Here is a 16,215-nt window from a genome sequence, read left to right as displayed (position 1 = left end):
AAACTTGAGAGACTATTGAATACTGAAAACGAACTGAGGGTTGAAGGGGAAGGGGAGGGGGGTGGTGGTGATGGAGGAGGGCACTTGTGGGGAAGAGCACTGGGTGTTGTATGGAAACCAATCTGACAATAAACTACTTAAAAAAAAGAGATGCTTTTGAAAGTGTCTCCCCTTCTGATGAAGCCAACATAACATTTACAGTATTAGTGAGCCTACTGTGTTGTAATTACAGGGAAAACATTGGTTTGGAGTTAGGAGGCTCATCCCAGTCTTGGGTAGCTTCTGCCTTTGTGACAATGGTCACCCCGTTTTTCCTCTTCCTTTTTATTTCATCTACAAAATGAAATAATGCTTCTTAACAGAACCACTTGGGGATCCCTGCCCAGAATCTACTAGGAAAGCAATGTTTGGAGTATACATTATACATTTAGACTGAGGTCTCTATAAAGTTTTTTGAAATCAACTTTATTGAGGTGTATTTACATACAATAATATTAATATACATAAAATGTATTTGTTGAGGTCAGAAAAGCACACATCCATTTAACCTCTGCCACAATAAACCTAGAACATTTTTGTCATTCAATATTTCCCTTACCACCCCTGTGTTGAGTCCTTTCCCTACCCCCAGACTTCATTGAATTGTATTTATGTATCTCTGTTTCTCTATTTCTGCTCCCTACATATCCCTTACATTTCTCCCTTGAATATTTAAATTTGATTATTAAATTATACGTTCTCTTCAGTGATTCTCAACTCAAAATTGTTTTGATTTAGTCATATTTATGTAATGAATTTGATCATTGCATGCATGACCAGTTTGTTTCTACTTCATAGCTAATAGCCTTAGCCATAATCCAGATCAGTAATCTTAAACCATACTAAAGTTAGTCATACTATTAATCACACACACACACACACACACACACACACACACACACACACATTTAGTTTAAGAGAGAGAGGGAGAGAGAGAATCCCAACCAGGGTCCATGCTATCAGTGCACCCAAAGAAGGGTTCAATCCCAAGAACTGTGAAACCATGACCTGAGCTGAAATCATGAGTGGGATGCTTAACCAACTGAGCCATCCAGACACCCCTTAACTGTTTGTTTAAAATGGCACATAGGTGAAGTTTGGCATAAAAGATCAAAGTTTCAGAAAGAATCACTGAAATTATTATTTTGTGTTTAGATTTATAATAATTTAAGACTGTCTTGCTATATTTAGATAAAAGATTACGTGCGTTTATATAGAAAATGAATATAACAGAAAATATAAATATCTTAGTGTTTACCATTCTGCTGTAGTGTGTAGGAGGAAAAATTTTACCAGACATTTTTCTCCACTTTTCTTATTGGAGTAAAAGATGGGAAAGAAGGATGATTTCATTTCCCAGCAGTGTTGTCTACAGCTTACTTTAATAAAAATGTCTCCAAAGGGTGCCTGGGTGACTCAGTCGGTTGAATGACCGACTTCAGCTCAGGTCATGATCTCGCAGTCTGCAAAGTCCATGAGTTCGAGCCCTGTGTCAGGCTCTGTGCTGACAGCTTAGAGCCTGGAGCCTGCTTTGGATTCTGTGTCTCCCTCCCTGTGTCTGTCCCCTCCCCCTCTCCTGCTCTGTCTCTCTTTCTCTCAAAAATAAATAAAACATTAAAACAATTAAAAAAAAAAGTCTCCTAATCAAGCATCTTAACACCTTATGGGGCAAACTAGCATACATTCACAGAATCGTCCAAACAGAGTCTACTCAAAAACCAAGGGAAGCAAACATAAGAGAATGAGATGAGAATGAGTAAACTTCTAGAAGTTTGAAAAGTTCTACCTTTTAGACTGCTAAAGAACATAGACAGGCCAGAGTGCAGCATTGCAGCAAGGACTGCTTACAAGAACTAACCTATTTGTGTTTACAAAGTCCTAAGTTGCAAAAGAACGCAAACCAAAAGAAAAAAAAAAAAAAAGAAAAGAAAAAAAAGCTTCTATTTGAAACATCAAAAAAAAGGGGGCCAATACTTCTGAGGATTCTTGGTTGTTTACAAACTCAACATTCTAATGTTTTCATCAAAAGCTTATTCTGGGAAGTAAATGAAGTAATCTTTTTGGAAAGTAATAGGATTTTATTCTCATGAGGTTCTATCACAGCAAGGTGGCCACTTCCTTAAATCAACCAGTCAGGTATGATGGTACCTCAAGTCCCAACTGCTTGAAGCAAATAAATAATAAATGAAGATGGTATTTGAGTCTGAAAAAATCATCTGTGAGGTCAAGAACCTCCTTTTTGTGAACGCTGTAAGATGTATCATGCAGACACAAGAGTTAAAGGTTGGGAGCTTGACCACACACTTCAGTTTGGCTTGTAAACTGAAGGTGGCTACTAACCCAGCACCAGAGCATCGCTGAAGTAGGTTTTTGTGGAGGGTTTTTTTTTTTTGCCTGTTTTTTTTTCCTTCTTCTTTTCTTTTTTAATGGTATGAGTTCTGCTTTCATTCCAGGATAGCTGAGAGTCAGAAATACTGGGAAGAAAAGTTAGCATTCTTAGTGAGCACAAACCTGCTGCTAAGATGGTATTTTGTATTGATTTTTCCTGAAGCCTGTAATCTTGAAAGCTTGTAACATAGGATGAGGTAAATATCATTTTATTTGCTCAAATAGGTTTAGATTAGATTGAGATGAAAAAGTAAGGACAGGCCAAATTAGGACTGAAAGCAGCAATTACAGATTATTGTTTCCAGCAGTAACTAGAATGGGTTATTTCACTGATAAAAAGCCTTATTGAAAGAAAGAATTGGTGATTTTCTTATTTTCAAAAATAAAAAAAATAAGTAAAAGAAAAACATCAAATTAAAATTATGTTTAAGTAGAAAACGAATCAGTTTTTATTCAAATCAAAGCAGAGCTCTGATGTGTAAGTTACCTTACTGATATAAACCCCAATGTGAGCTCTGACAACACGTACGGAGACTAGCAATCCACTAAAAAGGAGTTTTGATTATGCAAGCACACTACATGCGGTATTCTTATTTAGCTTATAAAAGTTTCCGAAGCCTAAAGTATAAAACCATAAAACGAGCTCTAAAATTAATTCTCTCAATCACATGATTTCAGGAAAAAAAGTGTACAAAACCATCCAAATGACACTGACAATAGGGCGTGGGGTGCGAAAGGTTTAACCATGGCTTACCTCTGAGTCTGTTTTATTTCTTCATCTTCGGAGCACTTCAAACATACGAGCTGTTATTCTGTCTTTAGATCAGTAACTTTGAATTGTTCCACCTGTCATTCTGCAGCGACCAGCACCGCTAGCTGTCATACAATGATTGTTTGCACTTCCATTCGTTCACATTAAATGGCAATCATTCGGTCCTTTTGATTTGTTTCTTTTATTTAGCCCTGAAGTTTTTACACTCGAATCTCATTAAAGCTGAACTAGTGTACTCCTGTCAAAAAACTAATGGAAAAAAGTTTAAAAGTGAAATGTGTCCCTTGTATTGTCACTACTAGAGAAGTTGCATCTATCAAGATTTCCCAAGTTTAGCACTTTATGTTTTATTGAGTCTGCTGTCTCTTACTTTCTCTCTTCCTTTTCATCTAGAAAATGAAGAAAACCCAATGAAACCAGGTTCGTTTATGTGAAAAAAAAAAGACAGGAATATTTAGAAATATCCACCTTACCTACAGTTCTCTACCATTAAAATTATATATCTCTATGTATGCGTGTGGTTCTGTGGTGTCTATCTGGAAAATAACAGTAATTTTGACCTCTAAGCAGATTCTGAGTTAGGAAGGCGGTTTGCATTTATAATCTGGGTTCAAACACAAGTACATCCAAATAGGTAACTTAAGAACCATTAAGCATTATAAAAATGTTTATAAAAGTCCTACTTTTTCTTTCATAATCAAGAAAATCTTCTTTTAGGAAAAATAATTTATGATCAAGATGAGGGCATCAATTATGACTAAAAATGGGAATCAGAAGGATAGTTCTTAAACGGCATAGGATTTATTTATGCATAAGTATGTACCATTGCATTCAGGAAAAAACCATCATCTAGGTCATATTCATATAATCTAGGCACCACAGACAATGACAAATATATTCATTCAACATGAATCTCCTTTCATCATGTGCTGCTGTTCTGAAAGATAAGTGAAATAGATTGTGTGGAGGCTGATCCCTTTCTGAATTTCCAGAAAATAAGATAAGTGTCTTCAGAATGCTGGCAAATTAATCCCAGTGAAATTATGAACCACTGACTACAGATCCAGCTGGAGGGATAGAAATGGCAGGCGTGATCGTTGTAATTTTAAAAGTACCTTTTCTATTCAAGCTGTGTTTGTTAGTTGATGCCGTAGCATGTTTTGCTCCTAAATTCTTCATCCAGAGATGAGATAGCCAATGTATCTCGATTGGATTCGTAAGGTAAATGTAGAATATTTATGATGGTTAATGTCGTTATCTTTTTTTTCTCAACATATATGGATAGGATTTGAGATTTAGAACTGCAACTCAATTTTATTATCAATCTCAAATATCCTTATGTTTTAGTCATATATTTGTAAGTAATTTGAATATATATAGGTGAAGATAAACCTGAAAATTATTGCCTAGTGAGAAAAAAAGATTTTAGAAAATATACTTGTCCTAAATACTTTAGATTACCTAATGCAGGTTAATATTTTGCAGTGATTTACATAAAGAAATCTCTAGAGTACATAAAACTAAATCGTATACTAAAAATTCCAATGCTCACAAGGAACAAATTTAAAATGTAATCTTAAGTACAAATATAATAAATGAAATTAGGAGGTTTAAATTCAAGAAAATGTACTCTGTGGCTTAAAGTAGACTTATGATTACATATAATCTATTATACACACATGTGTTGTGTTTAAAAATAAGTTTAAAAAATAAAATATTGAAAGTCATATGTATGACAGAGCTACTGTGACAAAGAAAAATCATTTGTCTCTATACACGTTTATCCACAGTTTTAAATTTTATAGATAGATGTGAACAACAGTCACTATTTTTCGGAGAGTAGAAGTAAATACAGAATATGATCACATGTATAATTTCACTTGATTATGTTGAGTAGGTGATTTTTTTGAAAGGTCTCTATCAGGTGTATAAAATTCCTAATGGTGAAAACCAATTTCTTCCATTTTCTATCAGTGACTTGTTCCCACCAGTTAGCTGTTTCGCCTTCTATTAGAGAGACAGCCTAAAAGAATGATTAGCAGTCTCCAGATTAGACTGGAGACCTTTCATCTCTGTGCCCTTGTCCAGGATCTTTCCACTAGGTTATGCTGCTGCTCCTCCGGAGAGGGCAGCCAGACCCACCTGGGTGGCCTGGGAGATGACTGTATTCTCTGAGCCCATACCAGTGAAAACAATGCCGCTTTTTCCTGCTGCTCTTCAGAGCAATCTTGCTTGAAAAACCAACATTGCTACCACACCACCATTTGGATGAAATTTTTCAGAAATTAAGCATGCTGTGCCATGCACTTTGAAAAACCGGAGAAAATAAATTTTTATTTGAATTAAGAAAATGCAAACAAATTGCTTTTCTGTAGTTGGAGGCCTGCTTGATTTTGAACATCTCTGCAGGTGCCTGAGCTTGTTGCTGTATATTAAACAATAAGAAATACAGTAACAAAATCAGCAGGCAAATAATATAAACAGAACTAGTGAATGCTGTGCCAATTTACCCAAGCAATTCTCCCAATATGCCATGGTGATTATTTGAAATATCCCTGTTGTTTTCCCCAGTTTGCTTATTCCAATCCAGCGTACGTGACTGACAAGTTGGAGATATTGGGTCTGGTTGTAGAAGCTAGACAGAAACAAAAAACAAGAGATTCTATGGCATTGAGGGTTAAATTACACCCTAGAGATAATATTGAAAACATAAAATGGAAAAAAAAATCGTTTCTAATGTCATATATGATGCTTGGTGTTTAGATTCAGAGTTTTGGATTTTTTTTAGACAAGCTATGCTTGAAAGTCACTTTTATATTATTTTTTTCTGATGAAGCTATTTGAAGTTTCTTTATGGCCCCTTCTACTGTGGGGAATTAAAGTACATTTGTTGAATCTCACGTTCAGGGTTGGTATAAAGTGCAGTCCTCATCACAATGAAGCTATCAAAGAGTCAGTCAATTGAAAATGGATGATTTTGTCTGAAATTAGTGATTATTCCTAGCGATGTGAACAAATAGGGGAAAAAGTACAGTTGAATTTGATGTTACATATACAGATTCAGTGCCAAGAAAAAGTTTATAATAGGTTTATGATAGATTTTAACTTATTCTCTGAGGGCAAGTTATCCTGATATTCTGCATTTTTAAATGCAGTTAATGAATAAATGTTTCTGAAGTATATGCTTTCTATACATTAGCTTAGAACTAACTCTTTTCAAAATGGAAAACAAATACACTAAATTGACAACTACAATTTTCACTGGACCAATGGTTGGAAATTGATACAGCCTTTTGTAGACCTTTCTCTACACTTTGAACTCTTTCCTGAAACCCCACATTTCTGTTCAACCTCCTGACATTAACCCCCAAATTTTTAGGAGTGAGAAGAACTGATTATTCAGTTTTGTCAGTTCACCACTGTTTTAAAATTATTGATTGATTTAGCTCTTTCCATGTTCAAAGCTTATGCAGGGCAAATATGAAACTGGAAGGACGAGCACTCAATTCTGCATGTGTCTGTAGGTAGTTGGAGAAAGCAGGTCTGTCCACTGTCAACTTCAATACTGTCTTCTATTTTGAAACTCACGTATATAATCAAATACCGAATTTTTACATGAGGGAGTATTATTTTTGTCTTCAATGAGATTTCAAGGAGTAAGTGAAGACATAAGGGATGCTTCATACAGAAGGTAAGATATAAGCTTACACTTGTTAGATGGGTAGATTTTGGAGATGCACAATTGGGGATCAAAAGCTCTTTTTATTAGTAACATTCTGGGGAAATGGTATGATGAAGAAATATTGTATTAAGGGGAAAATTTTCTGCAAGGGTGTATTGTAACTCCTATTATTTTAAAGTTGATTAACATTAGGTATAGTGTCAACTTTTGCCATCCAATTCTGATTTATAATTGAGAAAAGTAAATTTTCAACTCTCTTGCTTCTCCATAACCTGGTAATCCAAAAATGAGCTAATACTACTGTGATAACAGTGACTACTGCTAGGTTTTACATGCCAATCATGTACATTTTCTTTTTTTTATCATTGTTTCCAAGAAATAAAAAACAATGATGATCAGAATCACTGTAAACTCATCTTTTAAAAGTCTCGGGCCCTCAGGGGGCCTGGTTAGTTTAGTTGGTTAAGCATCGTCAGACTTCAGCTCGGGTCATGGTCTCACAGCTAATGAGTTCAAGGCCCGCATCGGGCTCTGTACCTCAGAGCCTGGAGCCTGCTTTGAATTTAGTGTTTCCCTCTCTCTCTGCCCCTCCCCTGCTCACACTCTGTCTCTCTCTTCTTCAAAAATAAATAAACATTAATGTTTTTTAATCTCAGGCCCTCAACTTCGCAGGATCTTCTTTTCTTGATCAATTAACTCCTATTTTTCTCTCAAGGACTTCTTCAGATCTTTACTACTCTTCTCTAGAAAACACACTTAATCTTTGTCTCCATAATATTCTACTTTTTTTCCACTACATCAAAAAAGAATCATTATCAGTCTTGAAGAATGTGGGATCTGTCCCTCTGCCTACTCAAACCCAACTCTTCTACAAGTGTTTCTTTCTACACTCAAATCCTGGCCTCCCATCTCCTGTCTAAATATTTCCTCTCATCTGTTTTTCAGTCAAAACACCTACTCCCTCATTCCTATAAACCAACAAAGGAGTGAAGGAATAAAGAAAATAACTGTTAAGATTCCATTTATATATTGCCTGCTGTGGAAAACCGTTTTTGTGCCCAACTTACAATGCTCTCTGTGCCTCTGCAGGGTCGATATTATTCTTCCCTGAAGTGCCAGCTTATGTGTTTGTCTCCTCTGCTAGGCTGTGGGTGCCTTGAGGTCGGCTATGGCACCTGAACCGCTGTTGAATTGCCAGTGCTTGGGAGAGTGTTAGGTAAATATTTGAGAAGGAAATCAATGAACACTAGGTTATGACTTTCCTGTTCCTTTATACTCCCTTGCATTTTCCAAATGTTCAACTATAAACCTGTGTATTTTGAATACAAGACAAGCTGAAGTAAAAACATAAACAGAATAAAATGAATATTATTTTGGAGGGGTCCAAGATGGCAGAGTAGGAAGATCCTGAACTCACCTCCACCCACAGACATGGCAAATCTATAGCCACATGTGGACCGTTTCCTTCTGAGAGAGATCTGAAAACTGAAAACTTGATTAACTGCTACTTCACAACAAAGGATGAAAGGACCACATCCAGTCGGGTAGGACAGCCTGAGACAATCTCACCGAACTCCCCCCAGTTCTGAAGTAACAACGCACAATAAGGCGGAGTCTCGCCAGTACAGTGCATCTCGGACAGGGCCCAGCGGTTGGTTCCCCACATTAGACACACCCCTTAAGATCTGCACTGGAGAGAAAAGGTTCCCCAGAATTCTGGCTTAGAAAACCAACGGTGACTATATGTGAGAGAGGTCGAAAATGCTATAACAAACTGAGATCCTTCTTTTAAATAGCTTCATGCAATCTCACTCACTCTTGAAGCCAAAGCAAAAGCACCCAACCAATTTGACAATAAACTATTATTAAAAAAAAATAAATATAAAGAAAAACTCCTAGACAGTATGTAGAAATTCACTTGCTGCTCTGAGGGGATATGGTGGAGCAGCAGGGGACGTTAGGGTTCTCTGCAGAGACAGGGGTTCTGGAGGTCACCACTTGTGCACTCTCCACCTACCCCGCTAGTGCTGGCAGAGGCACTCAGGCATGGCACATTCTTCTGCATCACTGGGGTGCGCACGGGCTAGTGGTCACAGCACTGTCCCACTGCTCTGCAGAGAGAGCTCATGCTTCTGATGGCAGGCAGTTGCAATGATTCCCCACTCTCTGGCTGGGGCAGGAAAGTGTGAATGGTCATGGCATTCTGTCACTCCCCTGCTAAAGCCAGTGAGTGCAGAGAGTCATGACACTCTCCTCCGCACTGGCCAGAACTGGCCAGCATGAGTGGTCATGACATTCTCCTACCCTCATCCTGGGGCCAGCACGTGCACACAGAGTACTATCCCCAGTATCACTGAAGCCTGCAGCCCTGCACAGTGTAGGCATTTTCCCATTGTGATTCTGAAGTCTGTGGTGCTCCCTGCCACCCATGCTCTTCAGCTGCCTCACTGAAGCCAGCAGGCACACACAAACCACACAGCGGCCACCCCTCATTCATCTGACCCTGGTGACCAAGGCGACTGCCTTTCCCAAGCGCCAAAGGACTATATAATGGGGAAGACAGTTTTTAGCAGGCCCAAACCTTTAGGGCACTGAACAGACAGCAACCTGAAACACACCCCCAATCTTCTGGTGCAAAGGCCATAATAACTGATCCTGGGGCTACACCTTGCAAGACAGGCTTCAGGTTTCCAACACACATCTAGAGGCTATGGCGGTGCCTCTAGGAATATAAGCAGGAGGCACTATTCTTGTGCAGTGCTTTGGGCTCACTACGCTTGGTGAAATCCCCAAGAAAGTAGCTTATAAATTTATCTAGGACTCTCATTGCAACTGTCAGCTAGTGGACCTTCCAGGACCCACTAGGCCAGCAGAGGACTGAATATATTTGCATATTTTAAGAGCTACTGCCTGAAGGTCTGGCTTCCAATTGACCTGAAACTAGGTACAAAATGAGTTTCTTCCCCTTGGATCACTGACAAGTCTTAGTACTTTTTCACTAATGGGGTGATATCTATAATAAGTCAGGCTGTTTAGACAATCTGAAGGTTCAAGAGACCACCAAGAACTAAAGCAAGGGTGAATAAAACATTTTATTACCTACACAAGGCCATACCTTCAAGACTGGGAAAGGTAGCTTTTTTGCCTAAAATTAGAAAAAAGTAAAGAGGGGCAAGAAAAATGAGGAACCAGAAAAATATGTTTCAAATAAAGAATAAGACAAAACTTCAGAAAAAGACCTTTAAGGAAGTAATCTACCTGATCAAGAATTCAAAGTAATGGTCATAAAGATGCTCACTAAACTTGGGAGAAGAATGGAGAAACACAAGAATAACTTCAGCAAAGATATTGAAAATATAAGAAAATACCAAACAGAAGACAAAGAGCTGTAGAATGCAATAATTGAACTGAAAAATACATTAGTGAGGTTCAACAGCAGACTGGATGATACAAAAGAACAGATCAGTGAGCTAGAAGACAAAGCATCGGAATTACCTATATGGAGCAGAAAAAAGCTGAGGATAACCTGAGAGACCTATGAGACACCATCAGGTAGAACAACGTCACATTCTGGGGTCTCAGAGAGAGAAAAGAAAGAAAAGAAGGCATAAAATGTATTTGAAAAAAATTATGGCTCAGAAATGCCCAAATTGGAAGAAGGAAAGAGCCAGGTCAAGGAAGTCTAGAGAGTTCCAAATAAAATGAATCTGCAAAGATCCAAAGCAAGACACATTTTAATTAAAATGTCAAAAGTCAAAGATAAAAAGAAAAATCTTTTTTTTTCCTAAAGTTTCTTCATTATTGAGACAGAGAGAAACTGAGCATGAATGAGGGATAGTGAGAGAGAGAGGGAGACACAGAATCTGAAGCAGGCTCCAGGCTCTGAGCTGTCAGCACAGAGCCTGACACGGGGCCTGAACCCACAAACCATGAGATCATGACCTGAGCTGAAATTGGACCCTTAACTGACTGAGCCACCCAGGCGCCCCAAAGAGAAAAATCTTAGAAGCAACAAGAGAAAGGCAAATGTACAGCAGAAACCCATAAGGCTATCAGCAGAGTTTTCAACAGAAATCTTGCAGGCCAAAGGGAGTAGCATCAATTATTCAAAGTGCTGAAAATGAAAAGAAGACAAAACAAAACAAAACAAACAAAACAATACAACACCTTCCAACCAAGAATGTTCTATCTACCTATCTTTCAGAATTGAAGGAGAGAAAAGAGTTCCAAATAAGTAAACACGAAAGGAGTTTGCCACCACTCATTTGGCCTTACAAGAAATGTTAAAGGGACTTATTTAAGCTGAAAAGACTGATTAAATAATTAATCAACAAAAAAACATACAAAAGTAAGAATCTTTCTAGATAAGGTATAGAAAAGAAAATGGGTAAATTAGTTATAAAGGTAGTAAGAAGGTTAAAAGGTGTCAGAAGCAAAATTAACTAAAACAACAATAATTTGTCAAGGATTATATATTTAAAAAAGAGGAAATGTAACATCAAAAACATAAAATGTGAGGGTAGATATAAAAGTGAGAGCATTGGAATGTGTTCAAAATTAAGTTGCTATCAATTTAAGAGACTATTATAAGATTTTTTTTTGTGAGTTTCATGGTAACCACAAAGCAAAACCTTCTAGGAAACACACAAAAGAAAATTAGGAAGGACCAAATATAACACTGAAGAAAGTAATAAGACCACAAGGAAAGAGAGAAAGAGAAGAATAAAGACATAGAGAAAACATATAAAGAGCCAGAAAACAATGTACAAAATAAGCATAGAGCTTATGCAATAAGCATATACTTATCAATAATTACTTTAAATGTAATTGGTCTATATTCTCTAAGCCAAAACTAGTGCTAAATGGAAAAAAAACAAACAAATAGGCAAAGACAAAACAAGACACATGTGCATGTTGCCTATAAGAGACTTCAGATCTTAGAACACATAAAGATTGAAAATGAAGGGATAGAAAAAGATATTCCATGCAAATGGAAACAAAAAGAAAGCTGGTGTACGTGTGCCCATATCGGACAACACAGACTTACACAAAGAAGAATTCTGTATAATGATGAAGGGGTCAATCCAACAAAAAGATGAAATTTTATAAATGCACCCAACATAGGAGCTCCAAAGTATATAAAGAAAATACTAACAGGCTTTAACAGAGAAATTAACATCAATAGAATAACAGCAGGAAAATTTAACACCCCACTCACATCAATAAGTAGATTATTCGGACAAAAAAATGATAGGGGAAGGGCACCTGAGTGGCTCAGTTGGTTAAGCATCGGGCTTCCGGCTTCTGGCTTCGGCTCAGGTCATGATCTCACGGTTCTTGGGCTTGAGCCCCACGTCGGGCTCTGTGCTGACAACTAGCTCAGAGCCTGGAGCCTGCTTCGGATTCTGTGTCTCTTTCTCTGACCCTCCCCTGCTTGTGCTGTCTCTCTCTGTCTCTCAAAAATAAAATAAAATAACATTAAATAAGAAGTTTAAAAGAAAAATTGATAGAGGAAACCTTGGCCTTAACCAACACATTAAAACAGATAGACTTAATAGATATATACAGAATATTCCATCCACAAGCAGCAGAATATACAATTCTTCTCAAGTGCATATCTATCTATGATAGATCACATGTTAGGGCACAAAACAAGTATCAGTAAATTCAAGAAGACTGAAATCATACCAAGCATCTTTTCCAAATACAAAGGTGTGGCACTAGGAATTAATTACAAGAAGAAAAGTGGTGGGAGGGGGAAGCCCATAAATACATGGAAATGAAACTACATGCTACTGAGCAACCACTGGGTCATTGGAAAAAATCAAAGGAGAAATTAAAAAAAATACATAGGAACAAATGTTGCATGATTTTACTTTTATGTGGAATCTAAATGAAAGCCAAACCAAACCAAAACAAAACGAAAACCTCAGACCCATAGATACAGAGAACAGATTTGTAGTTGTCAGAAGGCTGGGATCTTGAGAGGCTGAAATGGGTGAAGGGGATCAAGAGGTACAAGTTCCCAGCTATAAAATAAATATGTCACAGGGATGTAACATATAGCATGGAGAATATGGTCAATAATATTGTATTAGCTTTGTATGGTGATGGTGCTAACTAGACTTACAGAGGTGATCATTTCAACGTACACAAAGGTTGAATCACTGTGTTGTACATCTTGAACTAATATAATATTATATGTCCATTATACTTCAATAAGAAAAAAGAAAGATTATTTGCCATTTAAGATGATAAGTTAAATGAATCTGTAGACAAAGCTGCTAGCAGCCAAATGTCTTGTTTAAATTCTGCTCTTCTAGAAAAAGTGCAATACTGATGCTTCTAAATGAAAAGGGAAAAAAGATAGGAAGGTAATTTTTCTAACATAACATGGAATAGGTCATAAGTTTGTTATACAAACACTTGAGTTGAGATATAACAAATAGATTTTTTTTAGGTCTATATTCTATATCTCATCTGCTCATACTTAAATTGATATCTCTTTTTACACTAGTTTTGTAGTTTTAGGTATTCTAATGGTTTGCCAAACAGTCAATATTAATATTTAATAATATCTTATTTATAAAACAACAAAAGTATCTTTAGAATGTTTATTTATAAATGTAACCAAGTAATTTTAGAAGGCAGATCTTGGATAACAAAGTATCAAGTGGAAGTACCCAAATTCTAGTAACAACCACCTCACAGGGCTCCACAGTTCTGGAGAGGGGTTAAGGAGCAAAATTAAACCTGTGAGTCATATATAAAAAAAGAAGTATAACTAATATAAGAGAAGATACTTGAGGGCCTATTTATTTATTTATTTATTTAGAGAGCGTGAGAAGTAGAGGGGCAGAGAGAGAGGAAAGACAGAAAATCCCAAACAGGCTCTGCGTTGTCAACACAGAGTCGGATGCGAGGCTCGATCTCATGAACCATAGATCGTGAGTTGAACCAAAATCAAGAGTATGACACTTACCAACTGTGCCACCCAGGACCAATTTAAATGAAACCTTAAAGCAGAAGTTCAGCTTACCTCCCAATACTCAAATATCGCTTTGGATTTATTCTAATAACTTTTAAAGTTAGAGAGAATCCCCAAATGATTTGTGCTTAGAGGAGTAGTTAGATTGAATTTCAAGAGAGGTTTAGAGCAAGTATCATCCATATAAAACACTAATGTGTATTACTGGTTTTGTGAGCACCCTTCATGTTACAGTAACTGCAGGACATTTTCAGAAAACCCAGGAAGTTGTTTGAGGGGTATTGTAAAGACCAGAGGGAAAGTAGAGAGCCTCATTAATCAAATTCCATCCAATATTGATTTAGAAGCATCTATATCTTTCATTATTAAGATTACCTTAAACAGAGAACTGCAAATAGGTAACACAGATTTGGGAAAAAAAAAAAAAAGGAGGAAGAAGAGACCAGACTTTATAGCTTCAATGACAACAGCTACTTGAAATCAGGTTGGTTCTCCTGCATCTGGATACTGTTCTTAAACTTACCTTTACAGTGGCTTGGATTTCCATCCTCTAAAAACTGAGAACATACTGGACCTTTATGTAATAACCTGATTAAAAGCCTCCCTTATGCTTTTTGCTTAAGGCAGAAGGAGTTTGAATAATTCTGTTTACAATGCAAGGCAATTGCTTTTTTTTTTTTGTCCCTAAAGCCCTAGTAAAAATCATGATTTAACTTCTTTTTTTTCTGTGACACTGTAAAACACAATGGCCCTTGTAAAAAGCCTTAGAGATGCCTCTAGAAATATTAGCTCATCTCTATGCCCTAGACCATCTAATTAAATAGAAATTGTATGTCTTCAGTATAAAACTCCCTTTGATTAAAGTTAGTCTGGGAATTGGGCTGAGAAGATAATGAATTTCAGTTACCCTATCTACAAAAGTTGTAGTGACATGGCCCTTTTAAAAAATCCCTTAAAACTTAGATACAAATAATTTAATGAAGAGAACTTGAATTTTTCAAAATATTACTGAATTCAGCTTCAAACCCTCAGTCTATTAATGAAGTGATGTCTCCCTAAAACAATGAAGCCTTTGGTAGCCTTGCAGATGTATTTCTGAAAAAGATTTCTATTTAATGCTACATCTCATTGCCCCTTCTTCCTCCCAGTAACTGTCACTGACTGTCAGTTCCTGTGGGGTGGTGCTGCCGAAGCTGTCAGATCAATTTTTAGACACAGGGCAAAGCCACGGTAAGATTCAGCGGTGTAGAAAAGCCACGAGTGTGGAAGGCACATGGGTGTTGTATTCTCCAAGGAAGAAAACTAGCAGGAATTTAATAATGATCAGCTCAAATGTACAAATAGGTAAAACAAACATCATCAACAAACTGTTGTGTGTCTCAGCAAAAGGTTGGGCCGCACAGAAGAGCAGATTGGGTCTCTTTGAAAGGCCGCATTAGAAGTGTATCAGAGAAAGCTTCAAAAAGCTAACAGGTTAGGCTCCACTTAGGCCTTTTAGCATTGACATACCCAAGGTTTTCAGTTCTTCAGATCTTGAGAAGATTCTTCAAAATTCTTGCCTAATCACTAAAATTAGATGAATAAAATATATTTATTCAGTAATTTTCATTGGATTTATTCTTTTTTCTATTTACTTACTTTTTAACCTTACATAAATGTACATCAACTTAAATATTAATGTGAATAAAGTCAAGAGTTTGATATAATAGTCTTTTTCATATATGTATATTTTATATATAGGTAAGATATAGGCAATATATAACATACATATTATATATGCATATAAGTAACATTTTAATATTGAAAAAAGCAAAAGTAATCTCATGTGCTATTAGCTTTACTAATCTCACATTTGGGAAGATGGGGACCAATAAACCATATTTCTATGAAGGGAGAATGTAGACTTCTCTGGGAAGGGCAGAGAACACAACAACACTGAAATGTCAAGTCAACTTAGTCTGGGAATATCCTGTCCCATTTGGAAGCCTCCCTAGTGAAGGTATAGCACACATATGATCATTCAACATCAGAACATCAAACCAGGAATACCCGTGTCACATGAGAGGAACTAGGGATTCGAGAGAGGTCCATGACTTCTGTCCGGCCCTGTGGCTGGCATGAGTGCCTTTTAGACTCTTAATGCTTATTTTGGTGTTGAAAGTAATTTAAAATGTTATGGTTAAAACAAGGAAATGAATATAAGAAATATTTTGGAGGACAAATGACCAAGTAATCTCTGAGGTGATATCCCAACATGATGACACAAATGTACAAGTGCTTTTACTACCGGACCAACCCTGTAACGTTCAACACAACAGTTATGCTGTGGTTACACAACTCTCACCA

The sequence above is a fragment of the Suricata suricatta genome, chromosome 15 (genome assembly GCF_006229205.1).
Source record: "Suricata suricatta isolate VVHF042 chromosome 15, meerkat_22Aug2017_6uvM2_HiC, whole genome shotgun sequence".
Classification (NCBI taxonomy): domain Eukaryota; kingdom Metazoa; phylum Chordata; class Mammalia; order Carnivora; family Herpestidae; genus Suricata; species Suricata suricatta.
The sequence above is the reverse complement of the archived record's forward strand: the minus strand, read 5'-3'. Positions refer to the sequence as shown.